The following is a 19,449-nucleotide window of genomic DNA, read 5'->3' as shown; positions in this document are numbered from 1 at the left end:
TTCTTTCTTGCCCTTCTGCTTCTTACTGTGTGAGAATAGTAGGAAGGCCTTTATCAGATACTATGCCTTGATCTTAAACTTTCCAGGCTTTAGAATTCTGAGGAAATACATTCTGTTCTTTAAGTTACTCAGCTTCAACTATTCTGTTGTAGAAGCAGAGAACTGAGTGCACTGTGAGTTTTCCTGACATCTTAGCATTGGTATCCATAAAGACCACTTCTGCACGTCTCTGATTGTCATCCTCTCAAACTCTTGTACAGGGGCTGAGATGGTACAGAAGCATCTAAGGAATCTGATTCAGATGCTTGTGGACGACATTTGAAGAAACATTGACTAGTACAGATAGGCACATTGATCTTTAGAATCTCATCAAAACCTTTGTAAGTGAAACTACTGAAATGAAAAATACATACAACTCTATCTCACCCTAGTCAGAATAGTTAATCATTATGAAAATAATCAACAACAAATACTGACAAGAATTTTTGCAAGAAGGAACCCATATATATATGATGGAAATGTAAACTGATATAGCCATTATGGACATTATTGTGGAGGTTCCTCAAAGCTAAAATTAGAAATACCATGTAACCCAGCTATACTACTATGCTCAAAGGACTTCAGGTCAGCACACTACAGAGATACTTGTACATTCATGGTTATTTCAGGTATGTTCACAAGGGCTAAGTTATACATTTAGCCTACGTGTCCAACAGAAAAATGGATAATGAAAATATAACATATGTACACAGTGGAATTTTATTCTGCTGTAAAGGAAAATAAAACTATACTGTTTGCTGAAAAATGGATACATGTTAACAGAAGACCCAGAAAGACAAATATCATATTTTTCTCTCATTTGAAGATCCTAGACTGTGTAGAGATACATATAACATAAAACATGTACATGGATGTGATACATATATTTTTTTTGATGAGGGAAGAAGACTAGTGGTAGTCTAGAGGAGGAGAAAGATGAAGGTATAGGGATGAATATGGTCAAAGTACATGATGTACTTGAATGAAATGTCTTTATGAAGCCCAACAATATGTACAGTGAGTACACGCCAATTAAAAAGAAAGAAACCTACACAATTGGATTGAGAGCCACTTTCAAAGTAGAAATTGGGATTTCAAAAGCGCATTGGAGTGTGCAATGTGGCTTTGCGGTTGTCAGAAACTATGGGAAGCAGAGTTGCTGCAATATCAAAAGACACACAAGGTTGACTATAACAGATACAGATCTGAGAGAGGCTGGAATCATTAGATCAGCTGTAGTCCTTGTTTTAGCCATTGTTATTGATAATATGATTTCTCGTTAACAGGTCAACATGCATAAAGGAAGTTTTGAAATATTTAGGCAAATGTTTGTGTGTGTGTGTGTGTGTGTGTGTGTGTGTGTGTGTGTGTGTGTGTGTATTCACTTCTCTCTTTGTCCTACCTTATGTAAAAGGAAGACTAAACCTTTTTGGGAAGAGTAGTGTCCACAAAGAGAGGTGCTGTGGTTTCAATATGATTTGTCCCCCAAAGACTCATGTTGAAATTTGTTTGCCATCATAGTTGCATCAAGAAGTGGAACCTTTAAAAATGATCAGGTCATTAAGAGTGAATAATGCCTTTCTTGTAAGAAGTGGGCATATTCTTTGCAAAGGTGATTGTGCTACAGAGGGAAGCTTCCCACATTTTCACCTCTTCCTCTACTTTTCTACTGTCTAATGATACACCGTCAGGCCCTTATTCAAAATAGCCAGCTGATCTCAGACTTCTAGCTTTTTAAAACTATAATTGAAATGATTTCCCCTCCTTCATAAATTACCCACTCTCAGATATTCTGTTATGGCAACAAGAACTAGACTAAGGCAGAAAATTGGCACCAAGTGGTAATGTGTTTCTGTAGCAATTGCTGAAAATGTGAAGTTGAGCAGCAGTGGTTGATTTGGAAAGGAAGGTAACACATAAATTCCCTTCGATGAGGTTTATTAGAATCAAAGGACCTCAAGGCCAATGTTGACACTTAAGGTGGCAGGAAGAACATTAGACATAGTGTGGCCTCAAAGGGAAGGCGAGGCTTCCTTTTAAAGCCCGGAGGTGACCTTTACTGATGGAGAGTGTCGTGGGGAAGACAGAGAGAAAGGAGTTGACATGGGCAGGGGGGACACAGATGAGCCTTTTCAGAGAGCAGTTTTCAGGACATCTCTCCCAGCAAACTCCAAGAACAGAGGAAAGGTCTGACCTTTTATAAGCTTTTGGGGGTAGCAGGAAGTTTCACAGTATGTGATTTAGCTCAGCACAGTGTATATAACAAAGAGCATGGAAGAGCCTGGTAACAAAGATTGAGAGCCATTAAGTCACATCTCAATCTGCTTAACTCTGTTCCAGAGATAGGTGTGGCCTGCAGGCCCCTATTCTAACAGAAGTGTCTTTGGAACTGGGTAACAGGTAATGCTGGGAATAGATTTGAAGAAAATGCTGGATAAAGCATGGAATTGCGTTGTCAGTGTCATTGATGACTCTGATAAAGTCTCAGAAGACTAGATGACTCAGGAGTTATGTTGAGCAGAATGCTGATAAAAATATGGACAAGAAAGCCAAGGCTATGGCTTAGTTAGTAGAGTGCTTGTCTAGAATGTCCAAGGCCCTAAGTTTGATCCCCAGCACTGTATACACCAGTCATGGTGGTACACATATATAATCCTAGAACTTGGGGTGTGGAAGCAGGAGGATCAGGATTTCAAGATCCTCTTTGGTTACATAATGCCTTCCAGGCCAGTCTGGAGATACACATGACCTTGACTCAAAATAAAATAAAGAAAAAGAAAAAATGCTTGATATTAGGATTGTTTAGAGTGCTTGCCTGGAAATAAGGAGAATAAAACCTGTGCTGGTAGGTGTCGAATGGAAATGAGGAGTATCTTATTGGAAGCTTGTTACACAGTTTCATGGGATTTGGCTGCATTATGTCTAGGCCTTAGGGCTTTGTGGAAGGCTGAATTTAAGAGTAATGAAGTAGGCTATCTGATGGAAGAAATATCTAAATAGCTAAGCTTTCAGAAAGCAGTGCAGCTGCTTTTAACTGCCTACACTAAACTAAGATAGGAAAGGGGTGACCTAAAGGCAGGGTTTAATTAAAAGGGAAGCAGAGTGTAGAAATTTGGAAAATGACCAGCCTGGTCATGTAAAGAATGAAAAATGTGTCCAAGAGTTCTGCCAAGCAACTGTTTCTAAAATGATTAGCTCAAACAGAAGGGAGCCAGGTACTATTTGTCAGGATAATGGGGAAAAGACCCTTAAGACATTTCAGAAACCCTTGAGGCTGTGCCTTTTATCACGGGCTCAACATTTTAGGGCCTTGCGGATGGAAAAGACTTGCTTCTCAGGGCTGCCTGGGGTCTCTGCTCTCTGCATTTTGGCATAGTGCTTCTTGGATGCTCCATCACTTGCTCCAGCAGTCCCAGGTGCTTCTTGTGCTGTAGCTCTGCAGGGTGCAAGCCATAAATTCTAGTGGTGTGCACCCGGTGCCAACTCTGTTGGCACACAGAAGTTAAGACCTGTGGAGGCGTAGTTTCTTCTACCTAGATTTCGAAGACTATATCAGAGAACCTGGCGCCTCAGGCAAAGACTTGCTGCATGCTGGGACAGGCCTGCTTCCAGGACCCCTGAACTGTAGCGCTACTGCAGCATGTGAAGTCCTTTTAGAAAAGAGGCAGACACAGCAGTGTGCAAATCAGATAGCTGAAGCCTGAATGGAGTCAGTGAAGCCAGACAGGAGCTGTCCCAGTGTGCTGAGGAAGAGCCGGTGGGGTGAATGATGGATTCCATTCTCCCTTTCTTCTCAAGTCCAGGCTCTCAGGCCCTAAGTTGATAGGGTTGCAAGCAAAGAAAGAAACGCTGTCCTCTATCCTTACTACTGCCATATGGCATGGGTCGGACATTAACCAAGCCCATTCTCCTATATAGACAAAGAATGACTCCTGTCACATAACTTGAGTCATATATGGCCAGCTCCCTTACCTGGGTCACAAAACACAGGTCACATATTAATTAACCCTGCTTCCTCTTTCTCAGAAATCTTTGAAAGAAGACACCTTGCTTTGTCTGGTGGGCCTGAACCTTCTTATTTCAGCAGACCACACCCTACTGCCTACTGCGGCATTAGTAAACTTCTTGTCTGAATGAAGGATCATTAGACTCTGTCTCTCTGTCTTTGTCTCTGTTTCTCTGTCTCTCTTCTCTCTTCTCTCTCTCTCTCTCTCTCTCTCTCTCTCTCTCTCTCTCTCTCTCTCTCCCTCTCCCTCTCTCTCTCTCTCTCCTGGGTTTGTGTCTTGCTCAGAATCCCTTCCATCAGTACTGTTGCTCCATTTTTTAATGGGACTGTCTAATCCGTATCTATCTCATGGTTCTGTTTTGGACATAGGTAACTTTTTTAGATCTTGAAGGTCCACATTAGAGTTTAGTTGATATTGGACTCACTAAGACTATGGACCATTGGGACAGAGCACTTGGAGTTTGCACTATAAGAAAGGACAGAAATCTGGGGACTCAGGTGCAGAGTGCCTGAAATGCATGGGAAATTTGATTGCCATTGTTGTGGTGGTAAGTGGTGGAGCCTCCAAAAGGTGACTAGGTTGTTTAGGGTGGTTAATACCTTTCTTTTGAGAATAGGCACCTTCTCCTGAGAGTCCATTGTTATTGGAGGGGCGTGTTTTACCTTCTTCACCAGCTGTTCTTCCAGAGGACCCAGGTTTGATTCCCAGTGCCCACATGGTAGCTCATGACCATCTGTTAAATACAGTCCCAGGGAGGTCCAACACACTCTTCTGACCTCCAAGGGTACTGCATATATGTGGTGGACAGACATACATGTAGGATTGTTATTGGAGGGACATGTTTGCCTCTTCTGTATGTTGGATTCACATGTACTTTTATTCTTTTATCATATTATGACACAGGAAAAGGCCCTAGCTAGATGTGCAACAAGATTTTGGTTTCTAGTCTTGTGAAACATAAACTAAATCTGCTTATTTTCTTTATAATTACACACTGTTAAGTATTCTATTATAGCCACAGAAAACAGAACAAGGGAAAAGGTATCATCTTTTTTCCTCGTTGGAGAAGAAACATTCTGAACAATTGGGGGATAGTTTTGGTAAAGAGGGTGGACATATTTCTGGGTTAGTTGTTCAGCTTACCACCCCCATCCACAAACCCTGATGAAACCAAGTTGAGGGAAAGAACATCAGGATGCTCCATACAGAATGGAAGATGGATTTTTGGCTATTCCCAAAGGAATTTTTTAGGACTGAGAGTCTATTCCACAAGGTCTTTTAAGACCCTTACCTATATACTCATGTTCATATATATGTGTAAATACAATCAACCAATGTGAGAGTCACATATTCCGAGGTAAAGAGGCCATGATGCTTTTTTTTGTCCCTTTTATCTATCCTCACACCAGAGGTATCTATACAGATAGGAAAATGGGAATATTTGAGCCATGAGTGAGGTAAGGAGGAGAGTTTGGAATAAGCAAAAGATGGATGCTATATCCAGACTACCTTTAAAACATGGGATGTGATGGCTCTCATGATTAAATGTGTTTACAAAGTTTTGCTATCAAAATATATTCCTGAGGGGGTTGCCAAAGTGTAATTGGTGATAATTACCCCCAAAGGAAAATGATTTCATATTTATAGCAGATGAGTAAAATTTTCTCATAAAAGCCATAGTTGAATAATCTACCCCCAATGTAGAACCTATGATTTCCATTGTGTATGCATGGGTGTGGGTGTGTTGTATGTGTATGATTTTCTTAAGTGAAAATCTAGACTCCAGGGAATTGATCTTAATCAAGCACCCATTGAGATTGTTTTGACACTCCCACTCTATCTTTTAGTTTTCTTTCACCTATGTCAAATTCAGTAGAAATTCTTAAAAAGAAGCGATTGGCATCTACTGCATCTTTCTGAAGGGATCCAAGTTTTCATAACATAATGTTTGTGCTAACTCAATGACTTTATGTGATATTTCACTGAATTACAAAATGCACAAAAATGTAAAGATAGTATACACAAGTTCAGGAGCGAATGTGAGTAATATTCGAGGTGTATTCAGTGTGAATGTCATGTGCAGAAGAGAGGGACATTTCAGAGATGTCTCTTACCTGACTTCTCTCTTGTGTACCTGTTTGATTGGGCCTCTATGTCAGGTACATAGAGTGCTCACAGTGAATGGGCTTCTTAGGAAATTATTAAGGCCATGAGGGAAAACACATTCGATGGTTTATATTGATTGCTGACTTGACAAGATGTAGAATCACCTAGGAGACAAAAACCTCTGGGCATGAATGTGAGGTTTTATCTAGATTAGATCAGTTGAGGTGGGAAGACCCACCTGTGGGTGGCGTTGAAAGGACCGAGCAGATGCCATAGCAGGCTGCTCAGTCTTCTCTCAGAGATCAGGCCTCAATTTCAGTTTCCTGAGACTTGAGCAAGCAGTTTCTGGGAGGGCCATGAACAAAAGACATAGTCCTTGCAGTAGCTCCCTTCCTGCACGTACTCTGACTGCTCAAGGTTCAGCCAGTTGTTTACTGTCTGGGACCCCTCACCTACTTAGAGCTATGGGTCAATGTGAACGTGTGAGGCCAGTCAGCCTCCACGGCAGCTCAAGGACAGAGCCTGGGCCACTGAGTCAGCCCCCACAGTCAGTATGTGCGAGGCCAGCCAGCCTCCATGGCAGCTCAAGGACAAAGTCTGGGACTTGTCCAGGCCTGCCTAAAAATGATAACTGTAACCCCCAACCAGTAAATTCAAAGGTTACACACCCTCACCCAATCTTATGATGCAAATGCTTGTACCACCCTGCTTGCGATTTTTCCCTTTATAAACCCCTCAATCTGAGAGCTCAGGGCCGTCCTCCTCCACCTGCTATGTCGAGTGTTGGACACAGACCAAGCCTGGGCTTGCTTGTTATCAATAAACCCCTGTGTGTTTTGCATCGGGTATCAGCTCTGTGGTGGTCTTGCTGGGGGGTGGGAAGGGGGGGGTCTTGCGACACGGGCACAACAGCATCATTCCCTAGGTTAGAGTCCTGGACTGAGTAGAAAGGAAGAAGAGGGCTCAGTACCTGCATTCACCATCTCTGTGCTTTCTGACTGTGGACACAACGTGACCAGATGCCTCACACTCTTGCTACCATGACTTCTCCATTATGATGGACTGTGCTCTTGAACTGTGAGCCTAACCTTTCCCTCCCTAAGTTTCTTTTTGTCAGGGTATTTTATCAGAAGAACAGAAAAATAACTAGTATATTTTAAACTACTTTGGCTCATCTGAGTTTCTCCCCAGGCAGGAGTAAAATATTTTCTTAAATCATTATTAGTGAAGATATTGCTTGAGAAGAACATATACTGAAAAAAAAATCAGCACCACGGATGATCATTAATATAATATGACTCTGTGAATACAAGCATCTTCAAATGGCACAAAAGAACACAATTCTCACCAGAAAGACTTAAGTATCATCTACTCCTTTCTACTACATTTTTGACAGCTGTCAAGCCTCAGCAGAACCAGCTCCATGTAGTATGTAATAATACACTCGTGTCTCATTTTCAGCCTTTATTCCTTTAGGAAAGATTATTAAGAGCTATTAAGATAGTGCATTGAGATGGATGCCTGCATTTCTAGTCTTCATCTCCAATTTTCCTCATCAAAGCTGTTAACCTGATTTTACCTAGAATAGCTGTTCATTGTCTCAAGGAATCTGTTTTTGCTGTTTCCCCTGGTTTGTTTTTGCTGGAGTAATAGAAATCTCAGCTCGGGCAATTGAAAGTTTCCCTTCAAGAGAGCAATTCAAGATGGCAGCAGCCACCAGTACCTTTGGGACCATGGAGCAGCTCCAAGGAGCCTGAGAGACCCACAGAGGCTCTGAAGGGAGATGTGGTAGCAGAGGAGGAGTCTGAAGAGACCTAAGTATCTCTACAACAACTAAAAAAAGGCAGACCTCATAGGATGATGCTTTTAAAGGTCAGAGAGGTAAGCAGAGGCCTGGAGCTCTCCTGGATCCTGTCCCTGGAAGCCTGCCCAGCCACAAAATCACCCTGACTCTGGGCAACAACAGGATGTCCAAGATGAGTCTCAGGGATAGTCCAGTATTTATGGTGCTTCAGAAACCAGAAGCCTTGACCCACACCAATGATTCATTGCAATAAGTATTTCATATAAAGCTGTTTGGACTACACACACACACACACACACACACACACACACACACACACACTGCAGTTTGCAATGCCACTTCGATGAATACATGTGCCATGGAGAGGTGAGAAAGACAGTGGAATGGAGCTGCATGGGAGCCTAGGGCTGGTAGAGTGGTGTGCAACAAGCCTGGTGCTCAATCAGCCTCTGCCCAGCCATACCATCACCCTGGCTCCGAGCAATGGCAGGATGTCCAAAATGGAGAACAGTTCATTTTCTGGATTGGGTTTCCTCGACAAACCTCCATGGTCCATGCTGCCCCTGGAGGGCACATTAGTGTCCATGGTTTGTGCCACTGCAGCCTGAGGCCATGTTTATGCCTGTCTCCCACGCTGCTGTTGAGGCCATGTGGATGTCTATGATCCATGCTGCTGTTTGCTGTTATGGGAAAGAAAGCTTCTTTTACAGTGGTATTAACAGCCGCAGATTCATAGTTGAGCATGAGAGATGGTGAAAGCTTCTGTGACACCCTCCCGCTCAAATATAAGTCCAGACAGGAAGCCATCGAAGAGAGTCCTTAAAAATTGTGATAAAGATGCTGAAGTGTACTCTCCACAGTTGATGGCTTCTGGCTAGGTGTGGGGCGGGGGGAACTCGGTTTTCTTTAAGGAGCTGGCCACTGGGGGTTTAACCATGTTCCAATGAGTATATACACAACACCAGTTGGATTTGGTGGGTTTTTATTGGGGGGGGAGTGGGAGGGTGGACCTGGGAGGACCGGGAAACAAGTATGATCGGTTGCATTGTGTGAAATTCCTAAATAATCAATAAAAAATTATCTTGGAAAAAAGTTTCCCTTCAAAATGCCCCCCCTCCACCAATCAATCAATCAATCAATCAATCAATCAAAATCAAAGGATCTTCTATATTAGCCAGGGCTGAGGAATAGGAAACATCTGATCTTGAAGCATCCCTGTGCTGTCTTTTCCTCTTATGGGAGACTAGTTCTTGTGGCTTATGCTATATTCTAACCCCTCTGGGACACAGAGATGGGGCCTTCCTCTGAGGCTGCTGGGACACCATAGATCTGCACTTATCAAGAACCCATCCCCGGTGGCAACGGGAACAGACTGTGGGTCTGGGCTTTCTTCACCCATCAAGGCCCACATTCACATCACTTCTCTTCTGTCTCTTCCTATAACACAGGGACTCTTTCAAGTCTCTGGTGGGTGGATGTATGTTTCTTTCCTCTCAGATCCCTACCGGTCATTTATGATGTTCTCAAACACTTTAATCCATAGGTCTTGAGAATACGAACTTTGTCTCCCACCCTCCTGTATGTCTCCCACCCCGCTCTGGTGTATGCATCTTTGTGGAAGCTAGAGGTCAATATCAGATATCATCCTCTATTGATCTCCATCTTATTTTGTGAGACAAAGTCTTTCATGGAACCTGGAACCCACGAGTTGGCTAGACTGACTGGCTACTGAACCCAGGATCTTAAGTACATAGCACCACGCCCAGCTTTAGGACCTGGATGCTGGGAATCTGAACTCAGTCCTCATGCTTATGTTGCAAACACTTCATCCACTGAGCCACATCTCCCCAGCCATGAGAAGATAAACTTGGAGAAATTTCCACATTGATTTCCATGGAGGCTGGACTAGTTCAGATTCCTAACAGCAGTGTGCATCTGTGTTTATTTGTAGCACTATTAACAATAGCTAAGGGAACTAGCCTATGCGTTCAACTACAATGGATAAAGGAAATGTGGTTTATATACACAAGGGTTTTTTTTCAGCCATTAAAAAAAATTATGTCATTTGCAGGAAAATGGTTATACCTGGAGATAATTGTATTAAGAAAATTAAGCCACAAGCCATTCTCAGAAAGACAGATGTGGTATGTTTTCTTTCATTTGTGGTTCCTAGATTTTATATAGTAATATAAAATTATGCATGCATACATAAATGAAAGTAGAAGTGAAACAAAGAGGAGAGAAAGAGGCAGAGAGAGAGAGAGAGAGAGAGAGAGAGAGAGAGAGAGAAGGGGGAAATGGAGGTATGGGAGGGGAACAGTCTTCAGTATTCTAGAGTGAGAGGTGAGAGTCTGGATCCTGGTAGGCTCTAACGCAAAGGTATTTGCACAAGCACCTCTCTTCTGGCTTCCCATTCGATGTCTTCTTGTGCTTTATCCCTGACCTCACTTTTGCCATTCACTCACCCGTTTTCTGTTAGAAATTCCCAGCAGCTGTAGACATCCTACTCTGGATCTTTACCTTCAATAACAATTATGGGATATGCCATAGCCCATTTGTTGTTACCTTGGCATTCAGCTTGTCTGGTCCACATTCATATGACGTTACAAATTATGTGGTATCAGTCAATCCTGTTTAGAACCTTGACTATCCTTTTAGAATAGAGTCACCTAGCACCTGTCTTCCTTATCTCCATGGGTAAGTCCTTTGTTCACCCTGCTGAGAACTCCCTAGCTTTCTTCACTGGATGTCATGGTAGGATAGTTCATGACACTATTTTTTCTCTTATGGATATCTAAGTGGCTTGTCTAGGAACGATATTTTTATTTTTTTTATTTTTATTTTTATTTATTTATTTTTTGGTTTTTCAAGACAGGGTTTCTCTGTGTAGCTTTGCGCCTCTCCTGGAACTCACTTGGTAGCCCAGGCTGGCCTCGAACTCACAGAGATCCGCCTGGCTCTGCCTCCCGATATTTTTATTTCTTAAAAATTTATTTTATTTTTTATTTACTTGTATGTATGTGTCTGCATGTGTGTATGCCATGAATGTGGGTGTCTGCAGAGTCCAGAGGCACTGGATCACTCGAAGATGAGTTACAGGTAGTTGTAATCTGCCCGGTGTGGGTTCTGGGAACTCAACCCAGGTCTTTGCAAGAGCTTCAAGTGCTCTTAACTGCTGAGCCACCTCTCCAGGCCCAGACACTTATCTATTTATTTATTTATTTATTTATTTATTTATTTATTTATTTATTTATTTATTTATTTATTATTTTTGCAAACAACCATTCCTTTTATTATATTTTTCTTTAATTACATTTCTGTTATTAACTTTGCCCCCAAGTGAATGTAACTATGTATTGATTTTCATTTTTTACACAGTTTGGACAGAATCTTGGCTGTGTTATTAGTTTGCACTTGCACATTGTTCTAGAGGTTGTTTCCAATTTCATATAGTTTTTCTTTTTATAGAACCTTATGTTTAGACAGGTCCATAGACTATTTAGTAAATTATGTGATGTTGGTAGCATCAAAGAATACAACTGCCAATACTTCATAATTTTTAATACTTTCCTATTCTGGCCTTCCATTACTTAAACAAAAATATTGGGAGAGATCCTGGGGAGTTCAATGATATTAAAAACACAGAGAATTTTAAATAGCATTATTTCCATCATTTGATTCTGGTTTATTGTCACAAACAAGGAGATAATTGGCAGTTTCAATACTCAATCACTGAAAGTACTTTCCTTAAACTGATAACAATATTCTCCTCATTTTTACAGAGAGTACAATGGCTTCTGTATTAGTTACTTCTCTCGCTGCCACGACAAAACACCCCAAAGCAGTGACTGGAGGGAGGAAGCATTTATTTTTGGCTCAGTGTTTAAGCACAAAGGCATGGCCTTGGGAAAATGAGGTAGCTGGTCACATTTGGGAATGGAGTTAGGAAGTAGAGAAGGGTAAATGCTGATTCTTAGTTGGCTATCTTTCCCTCCCACATACAATTTTTAATCTTTCCAGGACTACAGCCCATGGGATGGTGTCGCCCACCTTCAGAGTGGATCTTCCTCAATTAAATCTTTCTGGAAATTCCTTTATAGATAGACCTCTGGTTGATTTCACATCCAGTCAAGTTGACAATAAAAATTAGCCTGCCCACCTTCTGTTATTTGCGTTTCTAACTTACTGGAAGGATCATGTGGATGTGGTACCTATTGAACATTGGATTTTGGAGACTTTTCTTTCATAAGTCACAATTTCTTTGAGTTGGAAGGATGGCTCAGGGGTTGAGAATGTATACTGCTCTTACAGACAACCTGAGTTCAGTTCCCATCACTCATATGGTGGCTTATAACTGCCTATAACTCAGCTTCAGGAGATCTGACACTCTGTTTTGGCCTCTTCAGGCACCTGTACTTGTATGCAAATTCTCACAAATTATGCTTATTCACATAATTTAAAATAAAATAAAGTGGGCTGGAGAGATGGCTCAGCAGTTAAGAGCATAGGCTGATCTTTCAGAGGACTAGGATTTGATTCTCAGTACCTACATAATGACTCACAATAGTCTGTAACTCCAGTTCTAAGGTATCTGACACCCTCTTCTGACCACTTTGAGCACTGTTCACACGTGGTAAATAGACATACATGCAGACAAAACACTCATACACATAGAACAAATAAATCTTCAAAAATTATAAAAAATAAATTTTTAGAAAAGAAATCACTATCTCTCTTTTTTCATTATTCTTTGTTTTCTTGTCTTCAAATCCAATAAAAATGATAAGGAACTGAGTATTTTGGTAAGATAAAGGATGGAATGTGTCTATTGTACATGTCAGTTGGGGGTTTTGGATACTTGATATCACACAGTTTAGTAGAGATAGAAGTCAGATTGTTGTGGTTTGAGACATGAAGGGAAGTGAGGAAGCAGAAACAGCTAGCAGGAAAGATGAGAGAGAGGTAAGAGTGACTGGATGCCAAAGGGAAAGAAAAGGACAAGTGTTCAAAGAGGAATACTAGAAAGCAGGGCACCTTTAGCTAAGGAGAAGGGGCCAGAAGAAAGGCAGTCTTTGAAGAGAGGTTATGATGGAGGGTTTAGGATTCTGTGTAAAACATGAGGATGAGGTCAGGTATTCGAGTGCTAAAGTGGAAGTCAGCTTTTAACACGAGCAAGAAACAGCACTCTCTGAGCCTGGAGGACACTAGTTAAGGGTAGTAATGGGTAAACACGTGTTCATAAGGAGGCTGGGCTGAGAGTTAAAAACCATTCTCCACAAGGAAAGAGATTTTGTCATCTGCTAGGAGTGTGAGGGGTCATGGATGAAGTAGTGTCTTCAAGAGAGTGGTGACAGTTTCTGGGAAGAATGTGGGAGGAATCTGCCGAAGCTCAGGTGAAATGATCGAGGGTCGTTACTGGGTGTCCAACTCAGATGGAAGCAATGATGAATAGGCAGCAGTGCTTAGCTCCAGGGTTGTGTGATTTCTCCCTGCTGTGCTCAGCTTCCAGATGTCCAAACAGGGAATGCAAATTACACCACAACCCAGCCACTGCTTTTCACAGTCCTGCTGACAGTCATTACAAGATAGGAGTTCATGGGAATCCAAAGCTTTGGTCCATGGTGTCTAGGAGAGGAAGAGAGGCTAGGAATGAGGTGACATACTGGGAGCAAATGGAGGGATTAAAAGCATCCTCACTGTAACCTCTCATCTAAATAGTTTGATCAATCTAACTTTACACATGAAGAAACAGAGACTCAGAATGTGAGTTGCTGTGTTTGGTGAGGCACTAAAGTAACCAAGACAATCCAAACTTTTCCTATTCCACTGTATCTAGCCTTGTCTGACTCCACATTGCTGATCCTGTTCTGTCTCTGAACCCAAGGACTTAAGGTTCGACGGTTAATCTTCTTGTTACCTTGGCTGGATTTGGAATCACCTAGGTGATACACCTCTAGGTGTGTCGGTTAAGGTGTTACCAGAGAGGATTAACTGAAGAGGGAAGACCCACCCCGAATGCAGACAGCACCATCCTATGGTTTGTGTTGAGTAAAACTGGATGGAGGAGAAAGTGGATGAACACTCGCATTTGTTCCTCTCTGCTTGCTTTTGGAGGATGCGGTGTGACCAGCCAATTCATGCTCCTCCCACCACAGCTCGAGCTGCTCTTGCTACCATGCTTATCTACTGTGATGGACTGCACTCACACTAGCAGCCGAAACAGACTCTTCCTTCAGTAAGTTGATTCTTGTCAGGTATTTGGTTAGAGCAATGGGACAGCAAATAGTAGATTATATAAGAGAATATTTTTACATATGCAAATTTATCTCAAATCACTTCAGGCCTCACCAGTCTGTATCTATACAAATGAAGTCACAGCAACCCAAATTTTATTTGCTAATTTCTTCTGGTTTTGCAATACAATGCTTTATCTTTAGGCAAAGCCTCCTTGTTCCAAGAATTAAAAAAAAATCTGGGGGTGTCACATACACTTATAAACATGTCCCTTCTCATTGGGTATTCTCATCCATTACTGGGTGATAGTGCATGTCAGTGCCCTTTATGGTACCATGCAGTGGTGCTGCAACCTGCATGGCTTTGAGGTTGATCTGACTGAGTGACAAGGGTATGAAGAAAGGACAGACACACAGACACACTTGCAGAAATCCTGAGATCAGGTAAGCCATAGGCTCTGATGGAGACCCACCAGCAGCAGCCCAGAAACTCAACACACTTATTTTATACATCTGAATCGAGAACGCATGTTCATGGCATACAGCTGAACAAAGAGGGGGCCTTTTACGACAGCAGTCTTTGGTTGCAGTCATCCCGGAGAAGGAAGCTAAGGTGACAGTTTCTATTTACACTGGTTTTAGGTAAAGACTAATCGTTAGTAAAATCCATTGGACTAGAGGAAGGCTTTGGCATCCTTCTAAGCCTGACTCAGAGAAGGATTTGCCATTTCCATGGATCTGAGCATTAGGGTCCTAGACACAGCTGTGCCCATGTCAACAATTCATACTCATTCAGAATTTCTCTGTTCTGCACACAATGGTCTTCAACTTGCAGAGAAGTCCCTTACATATAAAGAAAGAGACATTGTCACTTATCTAGGGTAACAAATTTGTTAAGTAGCAGAGAAGAAATGAAAGCTGAAGTAGAATTATTTTTTAGCTGTTTTCAGGCGATTGGCACTACTTGATACCAAGCCTACATAAAGCACATTTGAAGAATGACCTCTCCTTCAGCTTGTAAATACTGCATACATCACTGGGAGAGTTTCTTCTAAGGCTTTGTAGAATTTACTAGTGACACTTGCCGGGCTTTGAAACTCATCAACAACATGAATTCTTTTGTGAGAAAAAAAAAATCTAAGTTTTTCAATTGATTTATTTTTATTTGTGGATGTGTTCATGCATGCATGTCCATGCATGCACATGTCTCCTCCATTGCCCTCGGAGGCCATAAGAGGGCATCAGATCCCCTGGAATTGGAGTTACAGCTGATGGTAAGCAACCTGATGTGGGTGCTGGAAACTGAATTCTGGTCCTCTGGAAGAGCAGCAATGATTCTCAAGCTATTTTGCCAGGCCTCTATTTATTCCAGCGTTAAAATACCTCCTTTTGAGCTGGTTTTTGATAATGTAGGTTTTGTGTCCATAATCTTAGTCTTGTTTTGTTTTGTTTTACAGATGTATTTGCAGGGTATTTTATGAAGTAGTCTCTACCTCTCCTCATGCCCTCTCATCTGTGGCTTTGCAGCTGTTTCTAATTTTTCATTTCTTATTTTGTAAATTTGTGATCACCTATTGTTCCCTTAATTACATTAACGTGTTATTTACTCACGTTCTTTTAAAAAAAACATTTTGGGTGATTTATTTATTAATAATACTGTTTTGGTTCTGACTTTATTTTTAGACTTAATTAATTTCTCTCCTCTTTTCTTTAGCTGGATGCCTAATGAAATTTTCTTACTCTTCTTTAATTATTTATGACAGAACTTTTCTCTGAGCTCCAAATTAGCTCTAGACTGTAAGTATTGATAGTTCTTCCTTTGTCATTTTTTTTTGCTAGATAGTTTTTAAACTCTACTCAAGAACTGTTGAGTTAGTTTTAAATTTTTTCCACGTGAAAAAGTTTTTAAAAAGTTTGATTAATTTCAAGTTTTATTGCAATGTGTTCAGAAAGTGTTTTCTGTACCAGCTCTGTCTTGGAAGTTAGCACAGTTTTTGATGCCCTAATAGGTAGCTGCTTACCCCAGAATACTAAAATGAAGTATTATGTATTATATAGTCTATGTGTGCCATAGCATGAGTGTGGAGGTCAGAGGACATCTTGCTAGAATCTGTTCTCTCCTTCCACCATGTGGGTCCCAAGGATTGAACTTAGGTCACCAGGCTTGGCAGCAAGCACCTTTGCCTGATGAACCATCTCGCTGGTCTATTTTTTAAAAATGAAATAGGAATTTTAGTAATTAATATTGTAATTAACATTACAACAATGTGCTGAAAATTTTCAATGTACTAAAAACAGTGTAAAAGGGGTCATTAATTAAAATGTGAGAGATTTCCTTCTAACATGTGTTACTTCTTTCAGGCAAGCAGTATGATTCCACTTTTAATATCTGGATATACTCTCCCACCAAAGCTTCTGCCCAGAGCTACATAGGTTGTCCTGTGTTATAATCTGTTCACTGCACAATTTGTGCAACCATCCTTAGAGTCTCATTCACAGACAGCAGTGTTCAGTGGGCTTTGTATGATGTTTTTGCTATGTGGCAAGGTTGCTCTTTTTATATTATTGAAAATTCCCAGTATTGCACTTTTAATATTTCTAATAGTATCTGCTGTGGTTCAAAGATTTGTCCCCTCCAACACTCTTGTTGAAATTTAATTGCCATTATAAAATTATTAAGAGGTAGACTTTGGACTAGGGATGTAGATCAGTTGGTAGAGTGTTTGTCTAGCACGTATAAGGTCTTGCCTCAATCCCCAGCACAAAATGAATCAAGCATGGTTATACATTATGTAATCCCAGCACTCAAGAGGTGGAGGCAGGGGAATCAGCAGTTCAAGTTATCCTTGACTATGCACTGAGTTTCAGAGCAGCCTGATTTACATGAAACCCTGTGTCTTAGTTACTTTTCTATTGCTGTGATAAAAAAGCATGACCAAAGCAATTTATAAAAGAAAGTGTTTAATTGGGCTTATGGTTTCAGATGGCTAGAGTCCATGATGGCAAAGTGAAAGGAATAGTTGTGATGTCACATGTTGGTCTACAACCAAGAGGCAGAGAGAGTGAGCCAAATGAGAATCATGTGGGCTTTTGAAACCTCAAAGCCCATCCTCAGTGACACACCTCCTTCAATTAGGTCACACCTCTAATTTTTCCCAAACAATCCCATCAACTGGGGACCAAGCATTCAAATAAATGGGGACCATTCTCATTCAAACCACCATACCCTGTCTCATTTTTTTTTAAAGAAAGAGGTGGTACTTCTAATAGGTGATGAGCTATGGATGCTACAATATTATGGGTAGGGTCGGTGCTACAGTGAAACGGCAAGTTCACCCTGGGAAGATGGCTCAGGGCTCAGTGGTTAAAGTGCTTACCATGGGAAGCATCAGGGCCAGAGTTGGAATCCCTAAATCCATGTAAATGCTGGGTGAGTTTTTCTACCCATGCATTATGCCAGCCTCAGTATGTGGAGACAAGGAGAATCAGCTAGCTAGCAAGACCAGAGTATCAGTGAGCTCTTTGTTTGAGAGAACTTGCATTCAACAAATGAGATAGAGGAAGGTGTGGATTATACACATTAGTGATTAACTCTGAGTCACCAATAGTGCATTGGTGTCACATTAAGGAAATAAGAGCACTTGAAGGAAGAAATAATGAAAGCATTTCCCCTTGGAATTCGTAAACCAAGAGTGAGTCCAGATTTGAATTCTCTACGGTATGCTCCCTGTGTCTTCCATCCTCTGTCTGTCTGTTGTGTGAGTCTGAACCTGTGCCTGCCTGAAGGCTGTCTTGTGTGGGACTGCTGTGTGAGTGGTGTCTGTCTGTGTCCCTAACAAAGGGCTTCACCCTGTGTTTATTGAACATTATAGAAAGCATCACATGGGGAAGGGATGGGACACTTTACAGACATCTTTAACAGAGTTTTACAAGGGCTTATGCCACTGGTTCCAACTGATCCAGACAGCAAACATCATTGTTTATCAACCAATATCCATAACAGATGCTTTTAACCTTTATGGTAGATTTTAGGATGTTTCAACTTCTGTATTTGTTACTTTTAGTACACGATACACTTGCATTATCTGAGTCAGGGGCATGGAAGAATACATAACTTAAGACTGCAGCTATGTGTTAGCTTAGGTTACAGCTGATCATATGGGAAATCCAAGGCAAGTGAGGTTAGTTGTTACATTGTTCCTTTAAAAGCAGGTTTAACAGTTTGAGTATACAGTAGGATGACAGTCTTAAGTATGACAGTCTTAAGTGACCTCAAGGTGTGTTGTTAACTCTGGCTCTAAGGTCCAGCAAAGGTCAACACACACACACACACACACACACACACACACACACACACACACACACACACATACACACACAGAGAGAGAGAGAGAGAGAGAGAGAGAGAGAGAGAGAGAGAGAGAGAGAGAGCAAGTTCAGCTCCCATTTTGACTCTCTTGCCTTTCTGTCCTTTGCTACATGAGGATCTAGAGAATGTTTATGTTTGGGAAGAAAAGAATAGCCTCACCAGACATCATACCAACTGGCATCCTAACCTTATACTTTCAGCCTTCAGAACTATAAAGTAGTACATTTATCAACTGCTGCACCTATGGAGTTATGTGATAATGACACAAAATGGACTAACAGAATCTCTGTAAAATGTCTGTAAAAGGTATATGTTATGGGACTGGTGAGATTGGTTCTGTAGGTGAAGACACTTGCTGCCCAGTCTGATAACCTGAGTTCATTCATTGAAGCCACATAGCAGAAGGAGGACAACTTTTGCAAGATGTCCTCTGACCTCTACACACACACACACACACACACACACACACACACACACACACACACACACAGAGAGAGAGAGAGAGAGAGAGAGAGAGAGAGAGAGAGAGAGAGAACAAATAAATAAATGTAAAAAGAAAAAGACACATATATTACTTATATTATTATGCCTTTTCATAAAGACCAGTAAAACTATTTTGCATTTCCCCTCACACTGATGCTAGGGATTTTTTAAGAAAAGTTTTCCTCTGCTACTCTATGAAGTATTTTTCTGAGAAAGTATCCCGTGGGGAAGTGAGTAAAATTTGATTAAAACCCACAAAATAATGACTAGATTAAAATTTTATAATGAGCTCCTTTTATGTGCTAAGTAGGCGATGTGGCTGGTGATAAGCATAAAAGAATGAAATCGGGTCTCCGTTCTCAGAAACCTCATGAGGCAGAGAAGCAGGTCTGTGAAGGGGAATTGGAT

The sequence above is a fragment of the Peromyscus eremicus genome, chromosome X (genome assembly GCF_949786415.1).
Source record: "Peromyscus eremicus chromosome X, PerEre_H2_v1, whole genome shotgun sequence".
Lineage (NCBI taxonomy): Eukaryota > Metazoa > Chordata > Mammalia > Rodentia > Cricetidae > Peromyscus > Peromyscus eremicus.
The sequence above is the reverse complement of the archived record's forward strand: the minus strand, read 5'-3'. Positions refer to the sequence as shown.